Raw genomic sequence first — 18,907 nt, 5'->3', positions numbered from 1 at the left:
TGGGACTACGGCTATCAGATAGCGGGCATGGCCAATCGCACCACGCTGGTGGACGACAACACGTGGAACAACAGCCACATCGCGCTGGTAGGCAAGGTCATGTCGTCCAACGAGAGTGCCGGCTACCAGATAATGACGGCACTCGACGTGGACTACGTGCTGGTGATCTTCAGCGGAATGATCCGCTACTCGGGTGACGACATCAACAAGTTTCTCTGGATGGGGCGTATCGCCAAGGGAGAACACCCGCAGGACATCAAGGAAACGACTTTTTCACGGAGCGCGGCGAGTTCCGCGTCGACTCTGGCGGCTCTCGGACGCTGCTCAACTGCGTCATCTACAAACTGTCCTACTACAGATTCGGAGAGACGAAAACTTGCCGAAAATGAGCAAAATCAGTTTGATTTTACGGGGGGGGAGGATGTTACAGCTCGGCGAGTTTGAATTTCATTATCGACTGTCTGGCGGAAGCGCCTGACAGAATAACACCTCGGGATTGTGTATCTGAAATTGTACATTTTTGTCTGGGAATTTTAGGGACGGATTGAGACTGAATCAGGACGAATCAGGACGGAATAAACGGACGAACAGGAAATTTGATGTATTGATAATGAAAGGAAAAATGAATTACGATAATTCGGACTAACGAGTAAATAGCATTTCAAAATTTTGATACGGATTCAATTACACATAAAACGCTGGATCTGCTACAAGCTATACGAAAAATCAGGCTTCTAGCTTTAAAAATGTTGAGTGCAGAGCAGAAAAACTACCTGGGGGGTGGGGATGGCAACCACCCCCCATGTGCGGGGGAGGTTTAAATGGTGTATGGCTTGAGACTCGTCAAGCGCCGGATAATGACGAGAATTCTCTCATCCTTAATTTTTTTTTACATTTTTTCAGTGCAAAATGTTAACTGCTTAGGGTAGAATTTACTTTGAATAGTGTGCGATTATTGCAGAATACCGCATAACGATGTGCGTTCGTTGGTGACCCCTGCCTACTTTTATACCTATTTTGACATAGCTACCAAGCTACACCTTTCATTTTTTTAAATTTTGTTTCAGCCAAGCTGCGACAGTTTCTGGTTGAGTTTCACGTGAAGGAAGGACGCCGGAAGGATTTCAAGTATGCCAGCCAGCTGACGAGTGTTGCTCACAGGGAGCAAGTGCTGCTCACCATTGACCTGGATGATGTTGGTAAGTGGGGTAAAATCATCCGGCACTGCTGATATTTTGCCCAGGGTTTCGGAGTCGTGGTAGTGCTCTTCCGACCCCGACTCCGACTCCGGGCTCCTGACCGATTCCGACTCCGACTCCGACTCCGACTCCGGGTCTGATACAAAGGGCAATGGTGGCTGCCAAAATTCCGCGTGATATGATGCGCCATGTTAGGTCTATAGGGTGTCCGAAAAGTCCTGGCGTTTTTCAACATTTTTAAAATAAATGCCTTTGGTCCATACATACTCAACAATAGAACAAAACAATGACCAGGAACACCAAGTCACATGCTTCTGCTAAGTGCCCATTCATTGTAACCACCGTCTGTGCCGACGACGGCCTCGACGCAAGGGCGGAAACGCCTGCGGGTTTTGACGATGCAGGACATCTCCTGTCCTCCCATGCTGTCATGATGCGAGTCTTCAGCGACTCCAGGCTGGGATGAGAGGTGGCCTAGAGCTTATTCTGCAAAACGCGTAGCATGCCTTAGTCGAGCGGGTTAAGGCTGGGATAATAAGGTGGCCTAATCTCATTTCACCATGGTGATCTGGTCCGCCGAGCTCCTCTTTCAGTTTGGTTTGGACGGCAGTGGCGTTGATGGAGGGCGCTCCGTGCTGTTGGAAATGCGAAATGACCCCCCTCGCCGGCCGAGGGGGGAGGGGCGGGTGCCGCCCCCCCCCCCATAGTTTTTTTTCGCGATAGCTCCGAACACGCTGGCGATAGAGAACTGAAACTTGGCATACCTGACCTTTGATTCAAGCCGGATCTTTTGACACCAACCGCATTTTTGGGTCAGGTCAGGTCACTGACCTATGACGTCATAAGTGAACCTCTGCACGGTCTTCAGGTGTCGCAACTTAGCAACGCCCTCACTGCCAGAGGAGATGTCACAGGGAAATGAAACTTGCAGGATCTAATATCCATTATGAGTCTCACAACTTGTATATCTCGGATTTTTCCTAAAGGTCATATGAGGTCAGGTCATTTTGGTGACCTCACCATTATAAGTCAATGGGGAAAAATGAAAACTGCTATTCTGGCGCCGGGAACGATCTCCAACTACCTCAAGCACACAGAATCGTGATTTGATGCACTCCTTGCAAGGTTAGATGCGTCACTTTTGCAATGTTGACCTTGCGTGACGTCATTTATGACGTCATCAAGGTCATATTAGTTTTTCGTCAATAACTCTTGGTCAAATTGAGCTAGCGAGTCGGGAAAGCCACCAATGGACTCAGGAAGACCTGCCGAATGGAATGATATGCAACGTGACCTCTTTCGACCAACTTCGTGACCTGGGGGTGCTGACCTGACCTTGACCTGAGGTCAACACCCTAAGTTGACCTGACCCGAACAAAAAGTATATCATTCGACGCGCCTGAGCGAGGCGAACACGATGCTGCCAAAATCGCGGCTCTGCGGCCGTTTTTTTGCGAAGTTATTCACCAAAAACTGAACCGTACCTTGGGGCACTTGACCTGACCTCAGAGGTTACCGGTTGACCTAGGACCTTAAAATCGGGTAACAATCTCTGCGTCTCGTAACGGCGCACACGCTCGTTTTTTCCGCGACGCGCTAGCTCCACCAGGGGCGAAACGGCGAGGGGGGTCGTACCCGCCCCGCCCCCCCCTCGGCCGGCGCGTATGTAAAAAAACCAATAGGTCCGGCGAGGGTTAATGCAAGTCGCCTTGATTGTCGTGTCCAGGAACCCCTCGTGGACCAGCCTGTCAGTCATTTATTTGACCTTGACGAAGATGATGGAACATTTGTGTCCATCAGACCCCAGATTTTCTTCGATTGCCGCTGAAATGCTGCTTCAGTCTCAGCAGCTTTGGCATACCGCGGTTGTAACTGAGTGAGAATATTTTCTAAGAAATTTCCGATCCGGAATGCACCTTTGCCTGCTCAACCGTTCGCCGGGAAACGCCGCATCGCGCTGCAACTCGCGCCTCGTTCAAGCCGCACCGGGCCCCCGCGCGCGGGCTCTCAGCGACAAGGCGCATCTTCGCCCATATAGGTACCTAGCACTGAAAACGGTTTCAAGGTCATATTTACGCGACCCCTAGCTGAGCGGTGAACGAGGGGGGGGGTCATATCTGCGATGATTGTTTGAAAGTCCAATAATCACAGCGCGCGTTAGACAACGTCCAAAAGAGGTGCCAGAACTTTCCGGACACCCTGTTCGCGAACCGGGAGATCGCTCCGGTTTCGTTCATGCGGTCACCATTTCTCCCACGTGGACGCAGCTGAATCCTAGAGACCAGCGGCTGGCGGCCAGCTTGAAAACCCGCCGAGAAGCACGAGTGTGACCGTATCATTACCACGGGCATCGCCATCATGTCGGTCTGTGTTTATGTTAGGCACTTTTTGGAGCGATAAAAGAAGAAAGAAAATATACAGTTGTTATTAAGTCTTTGACATTGGATAGTGGAAGTTGCAATGTGCAATGTTAGCTTTTCAGAACAAAAACAAGATGTGTGAAAAAATAACTTATTTGTGGTCACCGCCACCGGAAGCGAATTTTTCCGTGGGGCCACTGGTGAAAAGTGATAGCACGGATTTTCGACTTCAGTTAGCTTTCCGGAGTCGGAGTCGAGGCGGCTGGACCGACTCCGACTCCGACTCCTGGCTGCTTGCCACGACTCCGGGCGACTCCGACTCCGACTCCGACTCCGAAACCCTGGTTTTGCCTGTTAATTTTGTCACACTTTTTCACGCATTGATGTCTATTGTCCATGCCAGCGTGGATTGTGGATATTATAATGAAACATCCAGTGAATGGTTAAAGTCCGTTATTTTTTAAAGCTGGACCGTCGTTTTAAATATTTTGTTGAACACAGCACGGGATTCGCCAGGTAAATTACTGAAAGGTTGGTTAGCGCACATAGGATTTAACGGCTGAATAATATTCAAAAATTAGTTTTAGTGTGACTTATTTGCCCAGTTCACATTTCGTATTTGCTGATAATTATGGCCCCACAGCGATAGGGGGGAATCGTCCAAAACGCCCCCTATTAGGAAAAATTGTGTTTCACTGTTAAGCTAGTCGTGGTGCCACGCGCTAATCTTTCGACTGTTTTGGCCAGGGGGGTTGATGCAACCCCCCTAAGTTTTTTTTTGCGAACCACGTAAAAACGGCGGTGCGTAGCCCCGCCAAATTTGGCATACCCTCTGGGGCAACCTTTTGGCACCTTCCCTGAAAATTTCAGGTCTGTCATTTCAGGTCAGGTCGCCAGGCCAACAAAACCAGTACAATGTCAGGGTAAAATTGGACTATATCAGCGGCAAAGGAATCGCTGAGTTTATCGTTAATAGCGTAAGAACCGTAAGACATAGGGCCACCAAATTTCAGACACAACTTGGGGCAGCCATTTGACACATGTCCTAGGAGCAGGGCTGCTGAGTCGATGGATTTTAGGATGACTCCGATTCAAATTCAGATTCAGATTCAGATGTATTCGAATGAGGTCCACACAAAACGGTGGCTTTTCGCTCAGTCACGTCATACGGTGAAGCAAAATGGAAAGTATGACACACGCACACAAGCACATATCCATCACCACAATTATACAAACACATCGAAACTGACCATCAGCGACTCGGACACATCTGTGCTACATTCAGCAGCCTATAGCGACATAATAGCCCGCCTCAACGTAGCCTTAAATGCCGGCATGCCGGGCTCTATGCGCATGTCATTCATCAGCGACACACCTCGGTAACAAAGACGGCGTCTCCCAGACTCTGTGCGAATAGCGGGGAGGGTGAACGAATCGGCTCGTCTCGTTTGGTGCTGGTGCCGCTGGCAGGCTCTGGGTCCGATGGTCTGTCTTAAATACTCGGGCTGACCGGACACAATCACACGCTCGACGGCATATACTGCGTGGTACGATACCAGCTGTTTAGCTGTGAACCACTCCAGCTGCCGTATAGCTCCGGACACATGGTCGCAGTGTCCCAAAATTATATTTTGGCTTGGGTGTCAGAGGGGAATATTCGTCACTATAAAGAGGGCTGAGAGTGGAAAATTGCCAGTTAGGAGTACAAAAAAAGAGCAGAAAACAGATATCAACAATTACCTAATTTGTGAGTGTTGGAGGATGTGGGAGCTGCCTTAAAAGATCATTGAATCGAATATGGAGAGAGGTACAGAGTGCACGCAGATGCTCTTAATTGGTAAACTAGGGAGTGAAAAATCGCTCTGGAAAATTGGAGGTGAGAGTGGAAAATTATTTTGATTTGGATGTTACTTCCCACCCTAACTGGCAAATTTTGGGACACTGCATGGTCGTACCTCCTTTACCGGTCACGACCCGTGTGCAAAAGTTCACAATCTTCTGCACACGGTGGAGCTGCGTATCAGTACAGGAGCCGTACACTGACATACAGTAGCGCACAATCGATAGAACAAGTGCTTGAACGATACATTTTAGTGCAGTCCTAGGTATCACATGTCGTGCGTGGTTCAGGGCGATTAGAATTCCGGTGCATTTGCGTGACATGTCATCAATATGCGACTCGAAAGTAAGATGGCGATCGATTGACACTCCGAGGTTCTTGACTACCTTGGCATCAGGCACTACCGTCCCACAGAAACTGAGCGTGACCGGCGGCAGCCCACGAAGCATCGCCTGTGTTCCCATCACGAGCATCTGTGTCTTTTTAGCATTCAGCCTCATCCCATTTTGACAAAACCAACTATACACATCAGCCAGTGCACCCTCCATTTGCGAGACAAGCTGCTGCATCTGACCCTTCTTCCCCGTTACCATCAGTTGCGTATCGTCCGCATATTGGACGACAGTCACATTGTCTGACACGCACAAGCTCAGATCGTTTGCAAAAAGCATGTAGAGGATACAGCTCAAGGCACCGCCCTGATACACACCAATGACGTTGTCTCTGACGTCAGATAGCACTGCCGAACCATCCGCTCGCTGCACCCGAACCTGCTGAGTGTGATCTGCCAAGTAGCTGCTAAACCAGTCTGTATCTATTCCGTAAAGGGCGAGCTTTTCTAACAATTTGTCGTGAGGAACAACATCGAAACATTTTGATAGATCCAAGAGCACCAAGAGGCAAATTTGACCGTTTTCCATGGCGTGAAGTGCTTTATCAGTTATGACGTGAAGCGCCGTTTCGGTAGAGCGTTGTTTTCCATAGCCGTGCTGTGCATCCGAAAGTAAATGGTTGTTCTCGAGGTAATCTGATAGCTGTTTTTGCACAACACGTTCAACTAATTTCATGATGGCAGGCAGAATGGAGATGGGTCGCGTGTCGGATGGCTCGGCAGAGACTTTTCCTTTAGGAATGGGTGTCACAAGCGCATGCTTCCACTCCTTCGGTACAGTTCCGGTAGCAAGGCTGGCGTTGACTACATCAAGCAGGGCATAAGCAACACCCGCGAAACATTTTTGCAGCATGCATACACTAACTCCATCATTGCCAGTAGAGCCTGATGGCTTCATGGACAGGAGTACGGCATATAGCGTGTCAATGTCAACTGTCCGAACCTTAAATGCACCTGTCGAAACTCGAGGAAGGCGAATGGGCACAAAGACAGTTGGAGTGGGCACGCTCGCAGCAGTGGTCAGGCCTACGGTTACATAGTAGTGGTTCAGAGCATTCGGTGTGATACGAGGAGCCTCGCAATGCTGCTGTTTGCGCCCTATTACCGGTCGCAGCACTCGCCACAGTCCCCCGCGATCACGTCGACTGATTTCTCTCGCGTACTGCGCTCGGCAGTCGTTCCGCACAGCTGCGCGGCACAGCTGATTCACACGCTTGTACTCGGCGCGGTCGCTTCCAGCCAGTGCCGCGCGGCGGCGCTGCAGCAGCAGCTGTGTCTCGGCGGACGCCGGCTGCGAGGCGAGCCGCCGCGCGCGCACGCGTCTGAGTGGGGCGACCGTGTCAAGCTGATCAGTTAAGATCTGACGAAAAAAGTGCCACTTTCGCTCGGGCGAATCACACGCGAACACGTACGTCCAGTCAGTATCAGACAGTTGTTCATTAAATGACGGGAGATCAATCCTGCTCATCGCACGTTTGTACACACTCGAGGCATGGCTGGGCTGAGTACGTCCATCGCGCGCCAGTATCACACGGGTGAAGTCATGTGGTCCGCCGTAGTGACATCTCGTGACTCCAGCACGCCGGATGAGATCTGGGCGGTTAGTGGCGATGACGTCCAGTAAACTTCCAGCAGGACGGTACGTGGCACGGCTCTGGTTGGTAGTATGCAGTCCGTAGGTAGTAAATAGTCTCAGAAGCGGGTGTGGTGTCACACAAGATTTGGCTTTTAACAAACAGTTGTTTAAGTCCCCGGATATCACAAGCGTGGCACGAGGAAAGCTGGCGAGCATGGTCTGTACCTGACACTCTAAATCGTCCAGGTCGGTAGTGAGCTGACGCACAGTGTTTGAAGGCACTCGGTACATAGACGCAACTAACACAGTGCGATGTTTGCTGGCCTGCACCAATACCCAGATGCTTTCCAAGTTGGATCCTTCGACTCCTGTGTTGGGCGTCGGTAACATCTCGCAGGTCAGGCTATCTCGTACCAGCACGGCCACCCCTCCCCTGCCTTTGGGTAGGCCGAGCGAGGTTGGCCGGTTGCGTCTGAACAGTCTGTAGCCGCTCACGCCAATAAGCCGGTCAGGCACAGCCGGCGTCAGCCAAGTTTCGCACAGTGACAATATATCAAATCCGTGAACTCTATTAATGTCGTCTCGCAGATCCGGCAGTTTGGGCTTCAACGACTGAATGTTGAGGTGTCCGATTATCAGGTCTGGTCCAGTGTCGCCGTGGCGGCGCCAGCTCGCACCGCCTCCGACTACCACTCCGGCTTCAAAAATCGACTCCGACTCCGACTCCGACTCCGGACGGTTATATTAAAATCCATGTCATGATTGCAAGTTAACCCTCGCCGGACCTATTGGTTTTCTACATACGCGCCGGCCGAGGGGGGGGGGGGGCGGGTACGACCCCCCCCCTCGCCGTTTCGCCCCTGGTGGAGCTAGCGCGTCGCGGAAAAAACGAGCGTGTGCGCCGTTACGAGACGCAGAGATTGGTACCCGATTTTAAGGTCCTAGGTCAACCGGTGACCTCTGAGGTCAGGTCAAGTGCCCCAAGGTACGGTTCAGTTTTTGGTGAATAACTTCGCAAAAAAACGGCCGCAGAGCCGCGATTTTGGCAGCATCGTGTTTGCCTCGCTCAGGCGCGTCGAATGATATACTTTTTGTCTGGGTCAGGTCAACTTGGGGTGTTGACCTCAGGTCAAGGTCAGGCCAGCACCCCCAGGTCACGAAGTTGGTCGAAAGAGGTCATGTCGCATATCATTCGATTCGGCAGGTCTTTCTGAGTCCATTGGCGGCTTTCCCGACTCGCTAGCTCCATCAAGAGTTATTGACGAAAAACTAATATGACCTTGATGACGTCATAAATGACGTCACGCAAGGTCAACATTGCAAAAGTGATGCATCTAACCTTGCAAGGAGTGCATCAAATCACGATTCTGTGTGCTTGAGATAGTTGGAGATCGTTCCCGGCGCCAGAATAGCAGTTTTCATTTTTCCCCATTGACTTATAATGGTGAGGTCACGAAAATGACCCGACCTCATATGACCTTTAGGAAAAATCCGAGATATACAAGTTGTGAGACTCATAATGGATACTAGATCCTGCCAGTTTCATTTCCCTGTGACATCTCCTCTGGCAGTGAGGGCGTTGCGAAGTTGCGACATCTGAAGATCGTGCAGAGGTTCACTTATGACGTCATAGGTCAGTGACCTGACCTGACCCAAAAATGCGGTTGGTGTCAAAAGATCCGGCTTGAATCAAAGGACAGGTATGCCAAGTTTCAGCTCTCTATCGCCAGCGTGTTCGGAGCTATCGCGAAAAAACCCTGTGGGGGGGGGGGCGGCACCCGCCCCCCCTCGGCCGGCGGGGGTTAATGACGAAGTACTTGTATGGACAGCATTATGACATATGATTCTTTTAAAGATAACCTTATGTTCAATGATTCCGAAAAGCAAAAGGTTCCAAAGACCAAAATAAGTAACGAAATGAATATATTTCGGACACGGTCCTTCATCAGTTCAAAAGTGTTAAAGAAGCCATTTAGTCACAACAGCGCCAGAATATGTCGATAACCGCTAAGTTAGAAAATCACAGATTGGCGAATTCTCGCGCAAAACAGACAACCATCTTACAGTTTGATATGTTCGCAAGGTACAGGTCACCGCTGAAGTAATGAGCGCATATACCGTAATCGGACAGAACCTAGCACCAATTATTAATGGTGAGGCCTATCACCAGTATAACGCCTTTTGGGGCGACTAACGGAGCGAGCGAGAGGGTGGGGTTTGCACGTGCGAAATTTCGAGGGGGTACCTCCAACTGACTTGTGCACGGCACCTTACTAACCGGTCTCTAGCGATGTGCCAAATTTGAGCACAATCGGCCCAGCCGTTCTCGAGATCTGGAAGCGGCACCCTGCACGTGCGCACGTGCGAAATGGGTCCCAACTGCAGATACGGTCATGACCTGTATCATAAGATGCATGCTGTAGCAAAACCATACGCCAGCGGCAGGAGTAAAACTGCTGTATGACGGAGGCACCGGTGTCTGACAACTGCAGGTGGAAGCAGTCTGAAGGCCGGCCAGAGGTCATGCCTGTGCCTCGTATCGCTCACCCTTGACCCCGTCCGTCGCCTCTGGCGGGTACTCAACAGGGCGCTCCTTGGGGCGCGGGCGCGGCTTATTGGTCTGCTCAGTGAGCGCCAATCACAGTTAGCTCAGTGAGCGTGCCGCGTATGAAATCACAAGAAGCATGATACCGCTATAGCATTTTACTTGGAAGAGGCCATCTGTGTAGACGGCATTGCCAGTCAATGGGGGGGGGGGGGATTCGGCATCTCAACTAGTTTTTTGATTAAATGGGCAGTGGATGACACCACATAATTTTTCCACCGGATTCTTAAAAAAAAAAGAAGAAAGAACGCTCAAGCATATAACTAGCCAAGAAGCCAATAATTTTCATAAGTTGCATTTATGTACAGGTGCAATACCTACAACTGCAGCCACACTTTCATTTCTTTAATTATTGCAATCGGTCATCAGTCACATACGGTCACAACGTATCCGGATACAAAATGAAAAACCTGAATGATTTGCACCACTCATGTTCTGATGAGTTTGCCGCTTTGCAATTCTAACAAATTTCATAACATCCTCTGTGGGTAGGACGGCTTTCTTTGACCATACGTCTATTGCCATCGCAAAGGACGGCGACCGCCTGGCCCGGCCTCTCCTCGACCCCTCCCCTGCATTTACAGCACGGGGTCCGTCCCTCACCGCCAACTGGTCACGTGACTGGCCTCGCCCGAGGCCTGACCGACTGACCCGGTGCGCCGTAGTAGGCGGCATGGTCATGTCACGCTGATTAAATCGCTCACCACATAGAATGCCACATAGCGACTATGCTCACGGTTTGACAGTTATCGGGGTTACATGAGCACAGTAAATACGTATTTAGTCGCTAATGCGAATTAGGAACGCATTACCGACTCATGTAGCCACCTGCTAGTACGAATCGGCGATCCGAACCGCGGTTACATGAGCAAAGCAAATACGTATCACGATCGGATTCACCGCTAATGCGAATTAGGAGCGTACTACCGACTCATGTATCCACCTGCTAATGCGAATCGGTGGTCCGAACAAAATCCGCTGGGAAAGGAGGCTTACTACCGAATAGGACCAAGATACGGATTACAGGAACTATAACTTCCCAAAAAGAAGCCTTAAAATCGAAAATAACAGGTATTTTGTCATTTGTTGCTTTTGAAATCAGAACGAAAAAATATTTACGTATTTTGTCAAGTTTTCAAAAATAAATTTGTTGCAAACAAAAAGAAAATATCCAAGTACTTTCAGTGAAAACATTTTCCTGACAGCACTACAGACGAATCAGGAGAGGCAAGTGCCCTATGAGTAAAAACAAGACAACTTTATTTTCAACTTTTTTTCTCAAGTTAACTTAGAATGTTCTGAGCAGATAAAATGCAAAAAAGACGTAAGATATTAAGTTTTCAATTCAGTCACCTCTATTGCTACGAAAATGCGCCACATTTGTATGCTATTCCGTTTCTAATGCGCATTACCTTCCGTCGGGCCGAGAGCCAAACTAGATCCGTTTGACGTCACTAATACGAATTTGCTCGTGTAGTCGGTGCCGTGAATAAGTTATTGGGGAGCTGATGCGAATTAGCGTAATACGTATTTGGAACGGATCGCTCATGTAACCGAGGCACACGATTCGGACTGGAACTGGACGTATTTCAGAAGAACTATTCTTTGCTGAATGGAAGCGTAAAAATGCAAAATATTAAGCATTTCTTTATTGACTGCTTCGTAGAAAATAGCAAAAACATTTGTTAATATTTTGGTTTAGTCTCTGAAGGTGAATTAAATAAATATTAAAAAAATAAAATGAATGGAATATTGTGATGGACAATTTTTTCTGACCACCCTGCTGTCGCTGCATGGCGAATCAGTAGCCAGTGATTAAAAACAAGAAAACTTTGTTTTCAATTTTTGATTTCATGTTAATTTTAAATGTTTTTTAAGCATATCACATGATTTTATATCATGCAATATTTAAAATTTAGTTTAGTCGTCCCGGTAAATGCCGCAACTGCGCCATGACTGTACGCTAATCCTTTTCCGTTTGTGATGCGAATAAGCGGCCGTCGAGGAGTGAGCCCGGGTGAACCAAACAAGATCCGTTTGGTGTAGATAAAACGAATTAGTGTCGTGTAACCGGTGCCGTAGATACGTTTTTGGGGAGCTGATGCGCATAAGCGTGGTACGTATTTAGAACGGATCGCTCATGTAACTCCGGTAAGTGTCTTCGTGGCGGGGTGGTTTAGCGTCGGGCTATAGTTCGGGAAGGTTCGGGTTTGATCCTTATCGGATCTTTCCGTTTTCCACTGACTGTTTGGTTTTATATGCACTTTGAATATAATCGACATTCGCTACCATTCAGTCATCAGTTTTTGGCCAATCATAGCAAAATTACTTAATTACTCAATCATTTGTTTGTTTATCGAAATCTTTAAATTCTTTTATATGCAGAGGGGTCTCATTCATCATCCTATAATCATTAGATAACTCATTCGACGCCATAACTGGCTTGTGACTTTGTGAGTCGTTATTGATGTGACCTCGTCAGAACAGATGTGTAAACTGCGGAAACAGCTGTTGTGCTGTGTTGGCTATGCATCCTGCCCTTTCCATTTATACGACATCGTGAATAGCACATCCATGAACGCATTCCATATTTACCCAGAAAGAACTATCCACACGCTCTTTGGCGCAGAGGAACCGCCGCCAGACCCGCGCCGCCCAGCGCACCGCTAGCCCGGAGGCGGTTGACGAGGCTGACCCCACTGACCTCGCTCTGCGACCCGACTCTCGGTCCTGCCACAACCGAGAAGCGCTAGCCTCGACGCAAGGGCACCTGGCACCATTCATGCTGTCTACAAGAACGGTGATTGGTTCGCTGCCGAATCACGTGGTTGGGGCATCAGTGGCGTAATCAGGATTTTAGTTACGAATCTCCTCAACAGATGGCTCTGACCGACGATTTTGAAATACGGAGTGATCTAGAGGTAGGCGGCAAAAGAATGCAATCGGACAAATATGTCCTAAGATACAGATGCAAACCCTAGCCACCACGAATACCGCACATTACTCCAGCGGTGACCTGTACCCTTCCCTACCCTTCCATATAAATAACATATACCTATGTATCCACAATTTACACATTAATTCATCCCTGTCATCTGCCAATCACTACACTACCAGCATCCAGTCATCAATTCAACCATCGAGCCATGCAATCAGTTAACCCGCGCCCTGATGGGGGGGGGGCATTTTGGCCCCGTTTTTTTTTAAATAGCGAGAAATTTGGGTACCTTACCGAACATCACTTTGACACCTTCACACAAAATTTCAAGTCATAGGTCACCTCGGGTCAGGAGTAATTGAGGTCAAACTGAGGTCATGTTCGAGTAAAAATGAGCAAAAAACATGACATCTTGAAACGCTCACCAATTCTACAGTTAACAAGCAATTTTAAAGTTCTTTATGTGGTTGTGTAGAGAAAAGACGGCGCTACAAAACTGCCATCTCAGATTTTTGAAATTATGGGTTTTTAACCCCCAAAAATAAAAAAAATGTTTTTTTTTAGAAAAACTCGAAAAATTTCCAATTTTTTCGAATTAAAAAAAAACGGAATTTATGTGATGGTCCCTTCGCTCTTCGATATACATACCAAATTTCACATCGATACCTCTTTTTTTGGCCAAGTTATAGCGAAAAAAAAACTGAAAAATTGATGTCAAATTTTTAACTCAATTTTTAGCAATTCTTGACCACGTAACGCAAAACGGAGACCACCATTGAACTCCCCGTGACGAGCTGCATCGAATCGATACCCATTTCACGCAAAATATCAACTTTGAAATTTGACCTAATTTGACCTGACCTTGACCTGACCTTGACCTGACCTTCACCAAAACATAATCTGAACTGACCCCAAGGGCTGCCTGTCCCACATAATCGCATTTGGCATATAAAATGGACCATAACACATGCATCACATGATATTTTTAATTTGTGACCCTCAGTGACCTGACGTCTGTGACCTGACCTGGTATCAGTGACCTGAAATAGCAAAATATGTGTTTGACGAACATTTCCCCATCGATGATTTTCAATCAAATGCATTTTACTCGATTTTACAACGCATTTCTTGAAATGCCTGTAAACGGTGAAAGTTCGACCTTTGACCTGACCTGTGACGTCATCGGTTTGACCTAGGTCAATGAAATTCGGTCACAAGGTAGTTCCCCATTGGGGCTATCCAACGCCGCTTGCCGCTTGTCGCTATGTTGCGTGGTTCTCGAGATCTTAGGGGGGGGGGACAAAATGCCCCCCCCCCCATCAGACCGCTTTGCTCGGCAGACCCCATCAGGGCGCGGGCTAAGCACCTAACCATCTATGTACCCACACCGCACTCAGCTATATAAATAATTTAACAATTCAGTCATCAAAACCACTATCTCACATCAAAAATATAATTACTTTATCAATAAATCATTCTTTCAAACCTCGAAACATGTTTTTTTCATTCATTCATTCATTCATTCATTCATTCATTCATTCATTCATTCATTTTCTCACACACCATTCATCGATACGGGTGAATATAAAAGGTCACTTGTCATCAATACCTACACACACAATCAGTAAGTCAGTGGCATAGGCATTAGAACTGCAGACAGTACAATAGCGAAGTTGTAAATGCTAGAGTCCTACATCAGTGAGGACAGGATCAGTTTCGCATTTCTTACACTTGGTCTGTGACTTGTTACCCTTTAACCCTCGCCGGCCGAAGGGGGCGGGGGCGGGTGCCGCCCCCGCCCCCCTTAGGGTTTTTTCGCGATAGCTCCGAACACGCTGGCGATAGAGAGCTGAAACTTGGCATACCTGACCTTTGATTCAAGCCGGATCTTTTGACACCAACCGCATTTTTGGGTCAGGTCAGGTCACTGACCTATGACGTCATAAGTGAACCTCTGCACGGTCTTCAGATGTCGCAACTTCGCAACGCCCTCACTGCCAGAGGAGATGTCACAGGGAAATGAAACTTGCAGGATCTAATATCCATTATGAGTCTCACAACTTGTATATTTCGGATTTTTCCTAAAGGTCATATGAGGTCAGGCCATTTTCGTGACCTCACCATTATAACCCTCGCCCATGTAGGGGGGGGGGGGGTGTTGGTGCAACCCCCCCCCCCCTTGAGGTTTTTCTTAGCTACACGCCGAACCGTTTCAGATAGCCTGCTCAAATTTTCAATACCCTCTGGGGCATCCTTTGCGCAACTTTTGTTTTTTTTTGTCAAGGTCATGTCAGGTCACGGAATTATGACGTTATAAAGGGAACAACCTCCGGCCAGATTTACGCTAAATTGGAGATTGCTTCACATTGGTATAAATGCCGACTGACCTGACACACTGATGGATTGTTTTAGAATCACAACTGGCTGATTTGACATTGGCACAATGTCCGTTGACATTTTGAAGGTTACTTAAGGTCAAGGTAAGGTCAGTGACCTCGGTTGACCTGTAATGACTTGTTGCACTTGTATGCCTTTTCGGGGTATTTTGATGCCCTGAATTCGAATTTGCTATCCATTTCAGGCATCGTCGGTTGTTTCTTGTAGTTCATTTTGGGTCAGGGTCAGGTCAGTGACGTCACACGCCTGACGTGACCCAATGCACAAATGACCTTGCAGACTTCCGATGCTCCCAACGCATCATTTTTAGAGTTATGACATCGAAATACACACTAAACGATAGATAATTGATCAAGGGTCACGATAGTGAAGGTTTCAAGTCGATATCTCTTACCGTTTTGCCGCAATCGGCGCGGAAATCTGAAAAAGTTAATTTTTTCCCGAAAATTTGACCTTTGACCGGTCATAAGTAGGTCAAATGTTGACCTAGGACCAAAAAATATACCACCAATCGCGAGATCTCGTTGAGAACAATCCGTTGGTCTTTTCCGCTAAGCTCTACGACGCTCCGTTTTCAAACGCCAGGGGGGGGGGGGTCGCACCAACTCCCCCCTGCATGGGCGAAGGTGGCAAAACACCGTTTACGGGCGAGGGATAAGTCAATGTGGAAAGACTTAGAGACATGTTAGTGTGGAGAGCAAATAGATATTATAGGATTAAATTGGACTTACTCCACAAGAGAATCGTTTTCGGTCGGAGCTTTCGACATGTAGGGGAGACCCGGGAGGTATGGGCCCCCTGGAGGTATGGGCCATCGCAGTTTTGAAGAAGTGATGCGTATTTTTATGCATTTGACCGCGTAAACTGGTAGCAGCCATTCCGTCATACAACCCAAGTGATTTTCAAAATCTTCCTCAGTCTTCTTTGGCAATGAGCGGTGCTGAAGCGTTTTTGCCCTCTTCGAGTAAAATATGGTACATACAGAAAATTCGTGATGAATTTGAAACAGGCTCCTTCTATGATGTCAGACCATCGCTAACATAAAGTGTAAAGCATGCAAATTAAGACTGGATAGACAATTTGAAGCAATCTTGCAAGATTATGAGCTGAGATGCTACGCACATTCTGGCGTCCTAACCGGGAGGTTCGGGCCACCCACCCCCCGTGATCCTAAATCAATAAACTGATGCTTTCATTGAATGTCCTCTTCAATAAGTTTTAGTTTTGTCGCGCAAGGTCGAAAATTTAACTACAAATTCATTACATTCGAACAGAAATGTTATTTATCTTATTTCATGGAGCATGATTGAGTTTACCAAAATAGATGTGTGCCCAAGTGACCTCCATGAAGTAAGCTGTTGGCCGCTTATGCGGTTCCTGGGCTCTAAGAGAGATCAAGGTAGATACCAGCTGCGAGTATTGTTTTCATTGTCGAGAAAAGAATACGAAACATGGCACCGGCCCATACCTCCCGCGCCATGGCCCATACCTCCCGGTGTATTTTGATGGATCGAAAAAGCGCATGATTTATTGAAAGTTATCTCGAGACAAAATAGTTGAGCCCAGATGCCTAATATCAGGCACACTTTGCAGGCGAAAGGCAATTTCACGTACACAGAGTGAAAACCGGGGTCTAGCCACTGCACACTGGAAGAAAATTGCCTTTTCACAAAACCGGCCCATACCTCCCGGGTCTCCCCTATTACATGTCCTCTTCAGCGAAGGTCGGTAATCGGGGCGAAAATAAAACGTTCGGGTCGAATCGAATCGCACTGCGATTCGATTCGACCCGAACGTTTTATTTTCGCCCCGATTACCGACCTTCGCTGAAGAGGACATGTAATACATGTCGAAAGCTCCGACCGAAAACGATTCTCTTGTGGAGTAAGTCCAATTTAATCCTATAATATCAATGTGGAAACATGAAAACTGCTATTCTGGCGCCGGGAACGATCTCCAATTATCTCAAGCACACAGAATCATGATTTGATGCACTCCTTGCAAGGTTAGATGCGTCACTTTTGCAATGTTGACCTTGCGTGACGTCATTTATGACGTCATCAAGGTCATATTAGTTTTTCGTAAATAATTCTTGATCAAATTGAGCTAGCGAGTCGGGGAAGCCACCAATGGACTCAGGAAGACCTGCCGAATCGAATGATATGCGACATGACCTCTTTCGACCAACTTCGTGACCTGGGGTGCTGACCTGACCTTGACCTGAGGTCAACACCCCAAGTTGACCTGACCCGAACAAAAAGTATATCATTCGACGCGCCTGAGCGAGGTGAACACGATGCTGCCAAAATCGCGGCTCTGCGGCCGTTTTTTGCGAAGTTATTCACCAAAAACTGAACCGTACCTTGGGGCACTTGACCTGACCTCAGAGGTCACCGGTTGACCTAGGACCTTAAAATCGGGTACCAATCTCTGCGTCTCGTTACGGCGGACACGCTGGTTTTTTTCCGCGACGCGCTAGCTCCACCAGGGGCGAAACGGCGAGGGGGGGGGGGGTCGTACCTGCCCGCCCCCCCCCCCCCTCGGCCGGCGCGTATGTAGAAAACCAGTAGGTCCGGCGAGGGTTAAAGGATGGCCCAGGCCGCTATGTTGCTGTTAAGAGCTGGGTGAATCTGTTTGATCCAAAGAGACTCCGCTATTTTCCTACCTCTACTTTCATCGCATGCCTGCAGAATCTTCGCCCTTACGCTATGGGGTCCCGGCCGGCTGTGTTCGGAAATGCTCGCCCCTCGGGGAGTCCTTCCGCTTATTTTTGGCATCTCGCAAATGTTCATTGTACCGAAGGCGCACCGAACGTCCTGTTTCACCAACATAGCTTTGGTTACACAGTTCACACGTGAGCTGGTACACCACGCCTGAGCTGTGGGATCTTCCTTTCAGTCCGGCGGCGCACGAGTGGCATCGAGAGCCACCGGGACAGGGTGGAGGCTGGAGGGCTGACCTGACCAGTTGGTGCCTGATGGTGTTGTTATTAGTCCAGGCCAACCCCAGGTCAGGTTGAATACTTCTCCTGACGACTGACTGGAGAAGTAGTCAACCTGATCTGGGGTTGGCCTGGACCAATAAGAACACCATCAGGCACCAACTGGTCACATCAGCCCTCCAGCCTCCACCCTGTCCCGGTGGCTCTCGATGCCACTCGTGCGCCTCCTGACGACTGACTGGGGGCGCAAAATGACCTAAGTAGTCGCCGCGCCCTAAAGCCTCAATTAACTAACAAACAAACGACTGACTGGACCGCGTTGGCGAGTTCGTCGTCGACAAATGGTAGCACCATTCTGACTGCGGGAGTTTTTGCAAAAATAACTGACTCCGGTTAATAAAGCCACCGCTTAATAAATCCAAAATACCTTGTCACCAAGGTGGATTTATTAAGCGGATTCCACTGTAGCTTATACTCGGGGTAGGCGTCGGAGAGGCGTTGCAGGCACTCGTCAGTGCTTCGGAGGTGGGCCGGGACGAACTGGAGTAGCTGGCTTCGAATCTTCTCTAACAGTTGCGAGATCTTGTCGAGTGGGTCACCACAACCAGACACGATCGGTCGGAGGGGGACACCCGGCTTATGGTCCTTCGGAAGACCATA

General features: G+C 48.4%; 1 pseudogene; it reads left to right on the top strand.

The window, feature by feature from the left end:
* The window catches only part of LOC122390361, an 86,780-nt pseudogene that overhangs the window by 15,768 nt on the left and 52,105 nt on the right, over positions 1–18,907 (top strand).

The sequence above is a fragment of the Amphibalanus amphitrite genome, unplaced genomic scaffold, assembly GCF_019059575.1.
Source record: "Amphibalanus amphitrite isolate SeventyFive unplaced genomic scaffold, NRLGWU_Aamphi_draft 000393F_arrow, whole genome shotgun sequence".
Classification (NCBI taxonomy): domain Eukaryota; kingdom Metazoa; phylum Arthropoda; class Thecostraca; order Balanomorpha; family Balanidae; genus Amphibalanus; species Amphibalanus amphitrite.
Note: the sequence above shows the minus strand (reverse complement) of the source record. Positions and strands in the feature narration are given on the sequence as shown.